Consider the following 13517-nt stretch of genomic DNA (forward strand, 5'->3'; position numbering starts at 1 on the left):
AATTAGACTCTATTTCAATTATCTCCATTTTACTAAAAAAACAAAACAAAACAAAAAAACCCTGAGACTCAAAGAGTTTGAATCATTTACTAGAGATTAGAAATTCAAACTGAATGCTCTGTTAGTCCAGCTTATGCCTCAGATTTGTTATGAAAACATATAGTCTTCAATCAGTTCTGAAGGATGCTATGGAGTTTGATAAAATGGGAAAGATTCTGCTCTATCACTCAAGCATGAGGACAGTTGTGATTCTGCAAAATAGTGTAGTTTATTCTAGTTCTATTCAACATGGTGCTGAAACTTCTCAGGAAAACAGTATGGTATAGATTAAAAAAAAAAGGGGCCTACTTTTCTTTTCAGGTTATGTGTTCGCTAAATAGAGTAGATAAAGATGATAGTGTGTGAATGTGCATATGTGTGTGCATACACCACTGTGAAAATAAACCAGTAATGGTAAACCTAATACTATCTTACAAACTGGGAAACATCAATCATTTCAACACTGGGAAGAAAAGAAGCCTTCCACCATGTTAGTACTATCATTCCTTTTCTACTTTGTGTTGGCAGTTCTGTATATTTTCTGACACCCACTTAAAAATGAGATATAGAGTGAAGGACTGACTCCTTTCTAGTGGCATCCCAGCAAACACATGACTTATGAGCTTTTTCCACAAGAACAGTTACACTTAATACACTCCAGGATATTCATCTTTCTTTTCATATAAATGCTCTACTCTCTCATAACTGCCCCCTCTTATTCTTAATTGGGATAACTGGACAGAATAAGATTTATTTCTGGGGAGATTTTGCTCAAAGTCAACAACCTATTATCTATGAGTATATAATCTTTTGACGTTAGATACATTGTGTGGACCTCTCTCAATCAATTAATTCATCCAAAAATAGGAACAATAGTTTATGCTTTACTATACTTTTAGAATTATTTTGTTAAGGAAATACATGTAAAATTTCATTTTTATTTTCACTGTAAGACACCATTTAATGTAAGTCACTAAAAAGTAGTTGATATATTTCAAGAATGTAAGAATTTCTGGTAACTACAAAGAGGTGTGGACTAGGGAACCTTGCTATCTACTGGCAAAAAAATATGAGAGGAAACCAATTTGTATATTTCATTTGAGCCCATTTTTCCAACTGAAGAAGAGATTGATTTCATCATTACCTCCACTGAGGCTCTCTGACTCAGAATGGTTTAAACCCTCCTATATCACTCTTTCCCAAAGTAAGTTCTAGCTCCTTGAAGGCAGGGGCTGTATGTTATGCTTCTCTTTGCCCTCTGGTAGTTTCTTAACAAACATCAGCTGCTTCAAGAAGAATTAGCACAAGTCATTGGAGAGTGAGATGAAAGAGCTGAAAGAAATAGATTCTATGATCTATCAATTTAGGCCTTGCCCTCCTCCCCCTGAATCATGTTATTTTATTAAGTAAACCATAAACATTTTATGCATTAAGGCTTAAATTAACAGCATGTTAACTCTCTTAAAGTGACTTTTTAAAAAATCACACAGTTGAAGGGAATCTCTCAATACTGATGTGGTTTTAATCTGAAGAGAAAGAAAATTAAACCAAAAAATTACCCAAAAGGGCCTGTTACAAGTGCTCAGAAGTTGCAAATGACCTATAGGCAAAACAGTTGATGTGGTTGATATGACTGACATTAGTCTGTTTGGGGTGTGTAAAAAGATACTCGGTGTGCTGGACCTCCCCTACATTCACCCCTAGGTTCCTAAAGTCCCATTCATCTCATCATTCCCATTTCCTCATATCTTGATAGTTTTTCTCAGTCCTTTAAAAGTCTCATTGATTTCACTAATGAACAGTGTTGAAAATTTTCTAATTTGCAAACCTATGGTTTCATGGCTAAGCTGCTGCTATCTCTTCCCAGATGACATTCCCAGAATCAAAAGTGCACAAATACACAGCAGTCCTCATGGGATGGAAATACATTCATGGATGGGAAATGAAATTGCAAGTTTATGGAGTGTCATTTCATATCTAGGCATCTACCATGTTCCTGGGTCTTTTTTTTTTCCAAAAAATTAGCAGTAAAGAAATCATAGAACTGTCATTAGTACTTTGAGATATAGGACTGGGGAATACTTGCTCATTCAATAACTGTGTACTTGAAAAGACAAATGAAGCCTGAAGCTCACTACTTTGACATTTATTTCAGATATCTATTGCTATGTAGCAAGTCACTGCAAAAAATTAGTAGTTTAAAACAACATTCATTTAATTTTTTCACAATTCTGTGACCTGGGCTGTGCTCAGCCAAGGGTTCTTCTGTTAGTCCCCCAGTGGTCACTAGTGTGGCTGAATTCACCAGGCAGACTGGTTGGGGGCTGGGCTCAGCCAGGATTCTGTTATGGCTGGCTGGGCTTCTCTCTCTCTCTCCATGTGACTTCAGAGACTTTCCCTTTCCAGGTGGCCTCTCCACATGATCTCTCTATGCAGGTAGCTTCTCCAGCAGAATAGTCAGACTTTCTTTATGATATCCCAGGCTTTCATGAGCACAAAGCAGATGCCAGACCTTCTTTTTTGTTTAAAGATTTTATTTACTTATTTTTAGAGAGAGGGGAAGGGAGGGAGAAAGAGAGGGAGAGAAACACCAATGTGTGGTTGCCTCTTGCACGCCCCGCACTGGAGACCTGGACTCCAACCCAGGCATGTGCCCTGACTGGGAATCTAACCAGTGACCATTTGGTTCTCAGACCAGCACTTAATCTGTTGGGCCACACCAGCCAGTGCTAGATGTCAGGCCTTCTTAAGGGTTAGGCACAGAACTGGCACAGCAACAATTCCACTGTATTTTTTCGCTGGTGGAAACACAAGAGTAGCCCAGATGCAAAGTGAAAAAACACACAAAGATATACAAAGATATGATTACCATATGGTTCAGTTCAGGCCACCAATGCCATGGATTAACACAACATTAGCACAAGGGTCTCTCTCTCTCTCTCTCTCTCTCTCTCTCTCTCTCTCTCTCACACACACACACACACACACACACACACACACACACACACACACAATGTATGGGTACATATTTGAGCTCCTCAGGCAACTTGAGATGATTTCCAATGGGCAATGTATAATCAATATTAATAGCTATGATATGCAGAGATAGAAGAAAAACACCTACTCTGAAGACAGGAAAAATGAATTAAAGGTATAACATAGCTGTGTTACACAATATCTCTGAGTCCCAATGCATTAATATGAAAAACAACAATAATGGTGCATATTCACCTACTTCAAAGAATTATTATATTAAGAAAACATCTGTGAAATTTTATTTCAAACTGTAAGTCACTATGTAAACGTTATTTGCTATTAGAGCAATTGATGGATTTCATGGCTGTCATTTTGCATTTTGTTTTGAGTTCTCTGTAATTTTTGAATTATGCCTGTAATTTTATTTATTTTATTTTTTTAAATTTTTATTGTTATTCAATTACAGTTGTATGCCTTTTCTCCCCATCCCTCCACCCCACCCCAGCTGAACCCACCTCCCTCCCGAACCTCCACCCTCCCCCTTGATTTTGTCCATGTGTCCTTTATAGTAGTTCCTGTAAGCCCCTCTACCCACTGCCCCCCCCCCCCCCCGGCTATTGCTAGATTCTTCTTAACTTTAATGTCTCTGGTTATATTTTGTTTGCTTTTTTCTTCTATTGATTATGTTCCAGTTAAAGGTGAGATCATATGGTATTTGTCCCTCACCACCTGGCTTATTTCACTTAGCATAATGCTCTCCAGTTCCATCCATGCTGTTGCAAAGGGTATAAGCTCCTTCTTTCTCTCTGCTGCGTAGAATTCCATTGTGTAAATATACCATTGTTTTTGGATCCACTCGATTGCTGATGGGCACTTTGGTTGCTTCCAGTACTTGGCTATTGTAAATTGTGCTGCTATGAACATTGGGGTGCACAGGTTCTTTTGGATTGGTGTTTCAGGGTTCTTAGGGTATAATCCCAGCAGTGGAATTGCTGGGTCAAAGGGTAGTTCCATTTTTAGTTTTGTGAGGAAATTCCATACTGTTTTCCACAGTGACCTCACCAGTCTGCATTCCCACCAACAGTGCACTAGGGTTCCCTTTTCTCCGCATCCTCTCCAACATTTGTTTGTGGATTTGTTTATGTTGGCCACTCTGACTGGTGTGAGATGGTACCTCATTGTGGTTTTAATTTGCATCTCTCTGATGGCTAGTGATGCTGAGCATCTTTCCATATGTCTCTGGGCCCTCTGTATGTCTTCCTTGGAGAAGAGTCTGTTCAAGTCCTTTGCCCATTTATTAATTGGGTTGTTTGTCTTCCTGTAGTGGAGTCATGTGAGTTTGTTATATATTTTGGAGATCAGGCCCTTGTCTGAGGTATCATTAGCAAATATGTTTTCCCATACTGTTGGTTCTCTTTGTAATTTGGTGCTGTTTTCTTTAGCCATGCAGAAGCTTTTTATTTTGATGAGGTCCCATTTGTTTATTCTTTCCTTTATGTCCCTTGCTTTAGGGGATGTGTCTGTGAGGATGTTGCTGCATGGAATGTCTGAGATTTTCCTGCCAATGTTTTCCTCAAGAACTTTTATGGTGTTACAACTTATATTTAAGTCTTTTATCCATCTTGAGTTTATTTTCGTGTATGGCGTAAGTTGGTGATCGAGTTTCATTTTTTTGCATGTAGCTGTCCAGATCTCCCAACACCATCTGTTGAAGAGGCTGTTTTTGCTCCATTTTATGCTCCTGCCTCCTTTGTCAAATATTAATTGATCGTATAGACTTGAGTTTATTTCTGGGCTCTCTATTCTGTTCCATTGGTCTATGTGCCTGTGTTTATGCCAGTACCAGGCTGTTTTGATTACTGTGGCCTTGTAATACAGTTTGATATCAGGTATTGTGATCCCTCCTGCTTTGTTCTTCTTTCTCAAAATTGCTGCAGCTACTCGGGGTCGTTTATGGTTCCATATAAATTTCTGAAATGTTTGTTCTATATCTGTGAAATATGTCATGGGTACTCTAATAGGGATTGCATTAAATCCATAAATTGCTTTGGGTAGTATGGCCATTTTGATGATGGTAATTCTCCCAATCCATGAGCATGGTACATGCTTCCATTTGTTTGTGTCTTCCTTAATTTCTTTCTTCAGTGTTGTGTAGTTTTCTGAGTACAGGTCTTTTACCTCCTTGGTTAGGTTGATTCCTAGGTACTTTATTTTTCTTGTTGCTATATCAAATGGGATTTTTTTCCTGATTTCTGTTTCTGCAGTTTCATTGTTGGTGTACAGGAATGCCTTTGATTTCTGAGTATTAACTTCATATCCAGCTGTTTTGCCAAATTCATTTATTAGGTCGAGTAGTTTTTTGGTGGAGTCTATAGGATTTTCCATGTACACTACAATATCATCTGCAAACAGTGACAGTTTCATTTCCTCCTTTCCAATTTGGATGCCTTTTATTGCTTTTTCTTGTCTGATTGCTGTGGCTAGGACTTCCAGTACTATGTTGAATAGGAGTGGTGAGAGAGGGCATCCTTGTCTTGTTCCTGATCTTAGTGGGAAAGCTCTAAGTTTTTGTCCATTGAGTGTGATGTTTATTCCTGTAATTTTAGATGAGAGTTATTATAGATAAGTTTTGGTTAGACCAAAATATTATTAATGGTTCTACAGGTATTATTATATTTAATTTCTTTTATTTTTAGCCAGAAATTTAGATAATGGCTTTAAATCAGAATAGAATATTTGGTTATTATATTACCCCTGGATTGATTTTAGTGATTAACATTGTGTATTTTGTGATCATGTAATTTTTCATACTATCTCCCTAATAGTGAAAGATTAAGATAATTTTCTTCCTTAAGTATTAGAAAGGTGCTTATTAATACTTTAGTCATTTACATGTCCCCTAGAGCAAGGGACATAAAGGAAAGTTTAAACAAATGGATCTCATCGAAATAAAAAGCTTCTGCATGGCTAAATAAAACAACATTAAAATGAAAAGAGAACCAATCATATGGGAAAACATTTTTGCCAATGATACCTTGGACAAGGGTTTGATTGCCAAAATATATAAAGAACTCACATGACTCCACTCCAGGAAGATAAACAAGGCAATTAAAAAATGGGCAAAGGACTTGGAGACACTTCTCCAAGGAGGAATACAGAGGTCCCAGAGACATATGAAAAGATGTTCAGCATCACTAGCCATCAGAGAGATGCAAATTAAAACCACAATGAGAATGGCAGGAAGGTAGGTGGGAGCAGAACCCAGTTCTCCCTGTACCCAGCTGGAACACCTACCCGATCTCCTGAAGAACAGAGTGAACAGCCAATGGAGTCCAGCTTATATGAAGTTCGGAGGTCAAAAATTGTAGAGGACATGGAAAAACAGATGTGAGGAGAATGCATTGGGACGCTTAGGTACCTGGGACTTGTGCAGGTACCTAGGCTGCTGTGGCCCCCAGTCCAGCGCCTGCTGAAGGATATGGGGAGGAGAGGTAGATTATCAGCTCCCTCCCCTACCAGAGCAGGGAGGGCAGCCCAGCACCAGGAGGGACCCAGATGCTGGAAGTTGCTGGGGGGAAGAGAGATGAAGTGGGAGACACACGGAGGTGGTGTACACCCACTGGGACTATGGACGCCAGCTAGGTCATTATCAGAGCAACTGGGGAGCCAGGCGACACCTGGAGAAGGGAGAAAAGTTGGGCCATGTCAGACCCTAACCCAGATAGTCATAAGTCTGGATAGAACGTTGGGCTGTGTGAAAAGCTGGGCACTTATTGTTAAGAACGGTGGGCTTAAACAAGAGGCTTTTACAAGAAGGATAAGAAGAAGAAGGAGGAGGAGGGGGAGGAGGAGGAGGATGAGAAGGAGAAAGAAGAAGAAGGCAGCATCTCACAGCCACTTTCTAAGGAACTCTGGCACAGTGGTTGGCTTGCCCCGAGGGTGATTTAAGCTGTGTGCCCTAGCTTGGCTCTGGAAGCTCACTGGGCAGGTTATTCGCCCTGCTCAACCTGAGGCTGATTTGCGCTGCTTGCCTGGAGGCTGACTGACTCCGCTGGCCCTACTGCTGATTCTGGCTGCTCAAGGTACCATTTGCCCTGAGGCTGATTTGAGCTGCTCACTAGCACTGGACTTGCACTGCTCGCCCAGAGGCTGACTGGCGCTGCTTGCCCAATAGTGGGCTCCAGCCATGGTGGGCTCGTAAAGAGCAAGGAGGAGGCATAGCACATGGACCTTGGTGCAACTGGTGGATTAAAGGCTCAGGCCTGGTGCAGATGGACAGTTGGGACCCAGCAGCTCACAGAAGACCTGGACTGGATGCTGGGCAACTGTGAATATTGCAGCCCAGACCTGGTCCCCATCCTCACAAAATCATAGGAAGGGAGAAAAGTGAAGCCCAGCCCCCATCTTCCAGCGGCATCCAGGAAGACCAGCAGAACTCGCTCAGTGGGCTTAAAGTCAGCAGGAGGCTTATTTTTTCTTTCTCTTTTTTTTTTCCTTTCCCCAAGTGAGACAATAAGACCTGGAGCTCTGAAAGGTCCAGAGACAGATCCAAAGTGGGAGCACAAACCTAACCACAAAAACTGAGAAACTATGACAAATTTCACTTTGATACCCCATGGAACTGGCATTTCATTGTTTATTTGTATTATTATTATTATTTCATTATGTTTACTTCTTTCATTTTATTAGTATTTTTGTATCTCTCTTCTTTCTGTTTACTTTTTTCATTACATTTCTCTGTTTAATTGCCTTGTTTCACTGGTTTTCCTTATTCTCTTTCATATTATATTTTAATTTTCCTTCTTTCTTTCACTTGTGTTCCAATAACACATTACTTTTGATCAGGCACTTTCTATTATTGTTATCCAAATCATATATTTCTTGTAATATTATTGTTGTTCCAGTACTATTATAAATAATTGTTTTTCCATACAATTGTAAATATTACACAACACTCCTCCCTAATCTTAGTCCATTTCACTTTATTCCTGAGCTTTATTACTGTTGCAGTTAACTCTTTTCTCTCACACACTACGCCTACTTTCTATCCTTTACTCTCACTAAATCTCATCATCTAATCTTGCACAAATGCTCTGTCTTCTGGATTCAGCTCACAATCCTCCTCCCCTCTAACAAGACTATTATCTCTCTTTCACCTTTTATAAAAAGTGGCTAGTTGGGTGAAATATCACTTACCCAAAGGATCTCCTATCTCTTCTCTACTTGTTGGTACATTAAATCCCATAAAATACTCATCCACTGTCTTAATGCATTTTGCCTACCCCCTGCCACTGATCACATAGAAGAATAGGAGGGATCTGCAAACATCAGTATACCTACTGGAGCAGGGAACTCCCCAACAAAGGAACCACCAGAAGGTAAAAAAAAAACAAGGATAAGAAGAGAGCCCACACAAACAGAAGAAAGGGCAAACCTAGACCATCCAGACAAGGAGATCAAAGAGACCATACCACTGAATCCCATAGAATTCCTACCACAGAAACTCACCCTACAAAGACAGATAGCAAAGCGAAACATCAGGAAGCACAGAAACAAACAATAAGAGTCACCTAAAATGGGGAGACTAAAAAGGACCCTGCAATCAAAGGCATGGAAGACTCCACACTAAAAGAGCTAAATGAAATGGAGGTAAACAAACTGTCAGATAGAGAATTCAAAATAATGGTTATAAGGATGCTCAAGGAACTCAAAGACAACTACAAGGAACTGAGTGAGAACTACAACAGTATGAAAAAGGAAATAGAAACTGTAAACAAAAACCAGGAAGAAATGAACAATAACATTTCAGAAACAAAAAACAGACCACAAGGAATTATAAGTAGGCTGGATGAAGCAGAGGACTGAATTTGTGAGCTGGAATATAAGATGGAAAGAAACACCCAGGTAAAGCAGCTGCACAAAAAAAGACCAAAAAAAAATATGAAGATAGCTTAAGGGAACTCCAAGATACATGAAACACAACAACATTTGAGTCATAGGAACACCAGAAGGAGAAGAAAAGGAACAAGGGATACAAGCCCTGTTTGAAAAAATAATGACAGAACTTTACGAGCCTGGAGAGGGAAAAAAAAAAAAAACATTGCAAGTTCAGGAAGCACAGAGATTCCCAATCAAGATGAACCCAAAGAGGCCAACTCCAAGACATATCATAATTAAAATGCCAAAGATTAAAGACGAAGAGAGAATCTTAAAAGCAGCAAGGGAGAAACAAGAAGTAACACACAAAGGGGTTCCGATAAGGCTAGCAGGTAATTTCTCACTAGAAACACTCTAATCCAGGAGAGAATAGCAAGAGATATAGCAAGCAATGAAAAACAAAGGACTGCAACCAAGATTGCCCAGCAAGGCTCTCAATTAAAATGGAAGGCAAAATAAGGATTTTCCCAGACAAAAGAAGACTGAAAGACTACACCCCCACCAAAACAGTCCTATAAGATTTACTAAATGGACTACTATAAGAAGAGAAAGGAAAGGAGAGAAAGAGAGAAGAAGACAGGTACAAAGGGGGGGAAATGAACAAATACCTATCGACAATACCCTTAAATGTTAATGTATTAAATGCTACAATCAAAACACATAGTTGAATGGATAAGAAAGCATGACCCGCACATGTGCTGCCTACAAAAGATCAACCTCAGAACAAAAGATGTACACAGACTGTAAGTGAAGGGTTGCAAAAACAACTTCCAAGAAAATGCTCAGGAAAGAAAAATCAGGGTAGCAATACTCATATCAGACAAAATAGACTTCAAAACAAGGGTAATAAAAAGAGACCCAGAAGAACACTTCATAATACTCAAGGGAAGAGTCCATCAAGAAGACATAAACATTATAAACATGTATATATCCAACATAGGAACACCCAAATACATATAGAAAATCTTGGAGGACTTCAAGAAAGATATAGAGAATAACACTATTATAGTAGGGGATTTTAACACTCCACTCACAAAAATGGATAGATCTTCCAAATAAAATATCAGCAAAGATAATGCAGCATTGAACAACATCCTAGATCAAATGGGCTTAACTGGTATATATAGAGCCTTTCATCCCAAAGAAGCAAAATACACATTCTTTTCAAGTGCACATGAAACATTTCCAGATAGACCACATGATAGGACACAAAAAAAGCCTCAACAAATTCAAGAAAATTGAAATCATGTCAAGCATTCTCTAACCACACGGGGCTGAAACTAGAAACCAACCTTACGGAAAAAACTCATTAACATTCAAACTCATGGACATTGAATAGCATGCTATTAAGTAGTGAATGGGTCAAGAATGAGATCAAGGAAGAAATCAAAACATTTCTGGAAACAAACGAAAATGAACTCACAACAGTCCAAAACTTATGGGACACAGCAAAGGCAGTTCTGAGAGGGAAGTTCATAATGATACAGGCCTACCTAAAAAAGATGGAAACATTTCAAAAAAACAACCTAACACTACACCTAGAAGAACTGGAGGAACAAGAAAGAAAACTCAAAGTAAGTAGAAAGAAGGAAATAACCAAGATCAGAGCAGAATTAAATGACAGAGAGACTAAAAGAATAATTCTAAGGATCAATGAATCCAGGAGCTGGTTCTTTGAAAAGATAAACAAAATCAACAAGCTACTAAGCAGACTTACTGAGACAGAGAGAGAGAGAGAGAGAGAGAACACAAATAAACACAATCAGAAATGAAAGAGGTGAGATTACAACTGATACCACAGAAATAAAAAGGATTGTAATAAATTACTATGTAGAACTATATACCAAGAAATGTGAAAACCTAGGTGAAATGGAGAAATTTCTAGAAAAGTGTAATCTTCCAAAACTTAATGAAGAAGCAGAAAGCCTGAACAGAACAATAACAGCTGAAAAAAATTGAAGCAGTAATCAAAAAATTCCCAACACACAAAAGCCCTGGACCAGATGGTTTCACAGGAGAATTTTAGAAAGCATTGAAGGAAAAGCTAACTCCTATCCTTCACAGACTATTCAAAAGAATCCAAGAAGACAGAAGACTCACAAGGGCTTTTTATGAAGCCAGCATCATCCTAATCCCAAAACCAGACAAAGACATAACAAAAAAAGAAAACTTCAGGCCAATATCGCTGATGAACATAGATGCTAAAACCCTCAAGAAAATATTGGAAAACCACATCCAGCAATACATTAAAAAGATCATATACCATGATCAAGTGGGATTCATCCCAGGGATGCAAGGATGGTTCAATATTTGCAAATCGATATATGCAATACATCACATAAACAAAAGCAATGACAAAAATCATATGATGATAAGAATAGATGTGGAAAAAGCATTTGATAAGGTAGACCACCCATTTATGATTAAAACACTCAGCAAGGTGGGAATAGAGAGAGCATTGCTCAACCTAATAAAGGCCATATATGAGAGACCTGCAGCCAACATTACACTCACTGGGAAAAAAATAAAAACTTTCCCACTAAGATCAGGAACAAGACAAGTTTTTCCACTCTCACCACTTATATTCAACATAGTATTGGAAGTCCTAGCCACAGCAATCAGACAAAAGAAAGAAATGAAAAGCATCCAAATTGGAAAGGAGGAAATGAAACTGTCAATGTGTGCAGATGACATGATAGTGTACATAGAAAATCCTATAAACTCCACCAAAAAACTGCTCAACCTAATAAATGAATTTGGCAAAACAGTGGGATACGAAGTCAATATTCAAAAATCAAAGGCATTTTTGTACACCAGCAATGAATCATCAGAAACAGAAATCAGGAAAAAAAATCCCATTTGATATAGCAACAAGAAAAATAAAGTACCTACAAATAAACCTAACCTAAGAGGTAAAAGACCTGTGCTCAGAAAACTACACAACACTGATGGAAGAAATTAAGGAAGACACATACAAATGGAAGCATGTACCTTGCTCACAGATTTGGAAGAATTAACATCATCAAAATGGCCATACTACCCAAAGCAATTTATAGATTCAATACAATTCCTATTAAAGTACCAATGGCATATTTCACAGACACAGAACAAGCACTTCAAAAATTTATGTGGAAGCAAAAATGACCCCAAATAGCTGCAGCAATTTTGAGAAAGAATAACAAAGTAGGAGGGATCATAATACCTGATATCAAACTGTATTACAAGGCCACTGTAATCAAAATGGTCTGGTACTGGCATAAGAACAGAAACAAAGACCAGTGAAACAGAATAGGGAGCCCATAAATAAAACCAAGTCTCTATGGCCAATTAATATTTGACAAATTGGGCATAAGCATAAAATGGAGTAAATATAGCCTCTTCAACAAATGGTGTTGGGAGAGCTGGACAGCTACATGCAAAAAAAATATGAAACTCTATCACCAGCTTACACCATACACAACAATAAATTCAAGGTAGATAAAAGGCTTAAATATAAGTCATGACACCACAAAAGTCCTAGAGGAAAACATAGGCAGAAAATCTCAGACATTCCACGCAGCAATATTTTCACTGATTATGTCCCCTAGAACAAGTGATATAAAGGAAAGAATTAAAAAATGGGACTTCATCGAAATAAAAAGCTCCTGCAAGGCTTAAGAAAATAGCACTAAAATTAAGACAGGACCAACTGTATGAGAAAACATATCTGCCAATGATGCCTCAAACAAGGGTTTTATCTCCAAAATATATAAAGAACTCACACTACTCCACTCTAGGAAGACAAAAAACCCAATTAAAAAATGGGCAAAGGACCTGAACAGACACTTCTCCAAAGTTGACATAAAAATGGTCCAGAGACATATGAAAGGATGTTCAGCATCACTAGCTATCAGAGAGATGCAAGTTAAAACCACAATGAGATACCACTTCACACTGGTGAGAATGGCTTTCATAAACAAATCAACAAACAAGTGTTGAAGAGGATGTGGAGTAAAGGGAACCTTAGTGCACTGTTCATGGGATTGCAGACTGGTACAGCCACTATGGAAAACAATATGGAATTTCCTCAGAAAATTAAAAATGGAACTGCCTTTTGACCTGGCAATTCCACTAGCTAAGATTATATCCTAAGTACCCTGAAACACCAATCCAAAAGAAGCTATCACCCCAATGTTCATAGCAGCACAATTTACAATAGCAAAGTGTTGGATGGAACCTAAGTGCCCATCCTTTAATTAATGGATCAAAAAACTATGGTACCTTTACACAATGGAATACCACACAGCAGAAAAAAGAAGGAGCTTATACCCTCTGTGCCAGTATGGATGGAACTGGAGAGCATTATGCTAAGTGAAATAAGCCAGGTGGTAGGGACAAATACCATATGATCTTGCCCTTAAGTGGAACCTAATCAAAAAAACAAAGCAGCAAGCAAAATATAACCAGAGCCTTTGAAATAAATGGGACAACTGTAATAGCATAATCAATAAATACATTTTAAAAAAAGGAATTATAAACAAACTGACAGGAACCAGAGGGGAGGTGGTAGGGGATAATGGGAGGAA

Source organism: Desmodus rotundus, chromosome X (assembly GCF_022682495.2).
Source record: "Desmodus rotundus isolate HL8 chromosome X, HLdesRot8A.1, whole genome shotgun sequence".
Lineage (NCBI taxonomy): Eukaryota > Metazoa > Chordata > Mammalia > Chiroptera > Phyllostomidae > Desmodus > Desmodus rotundus.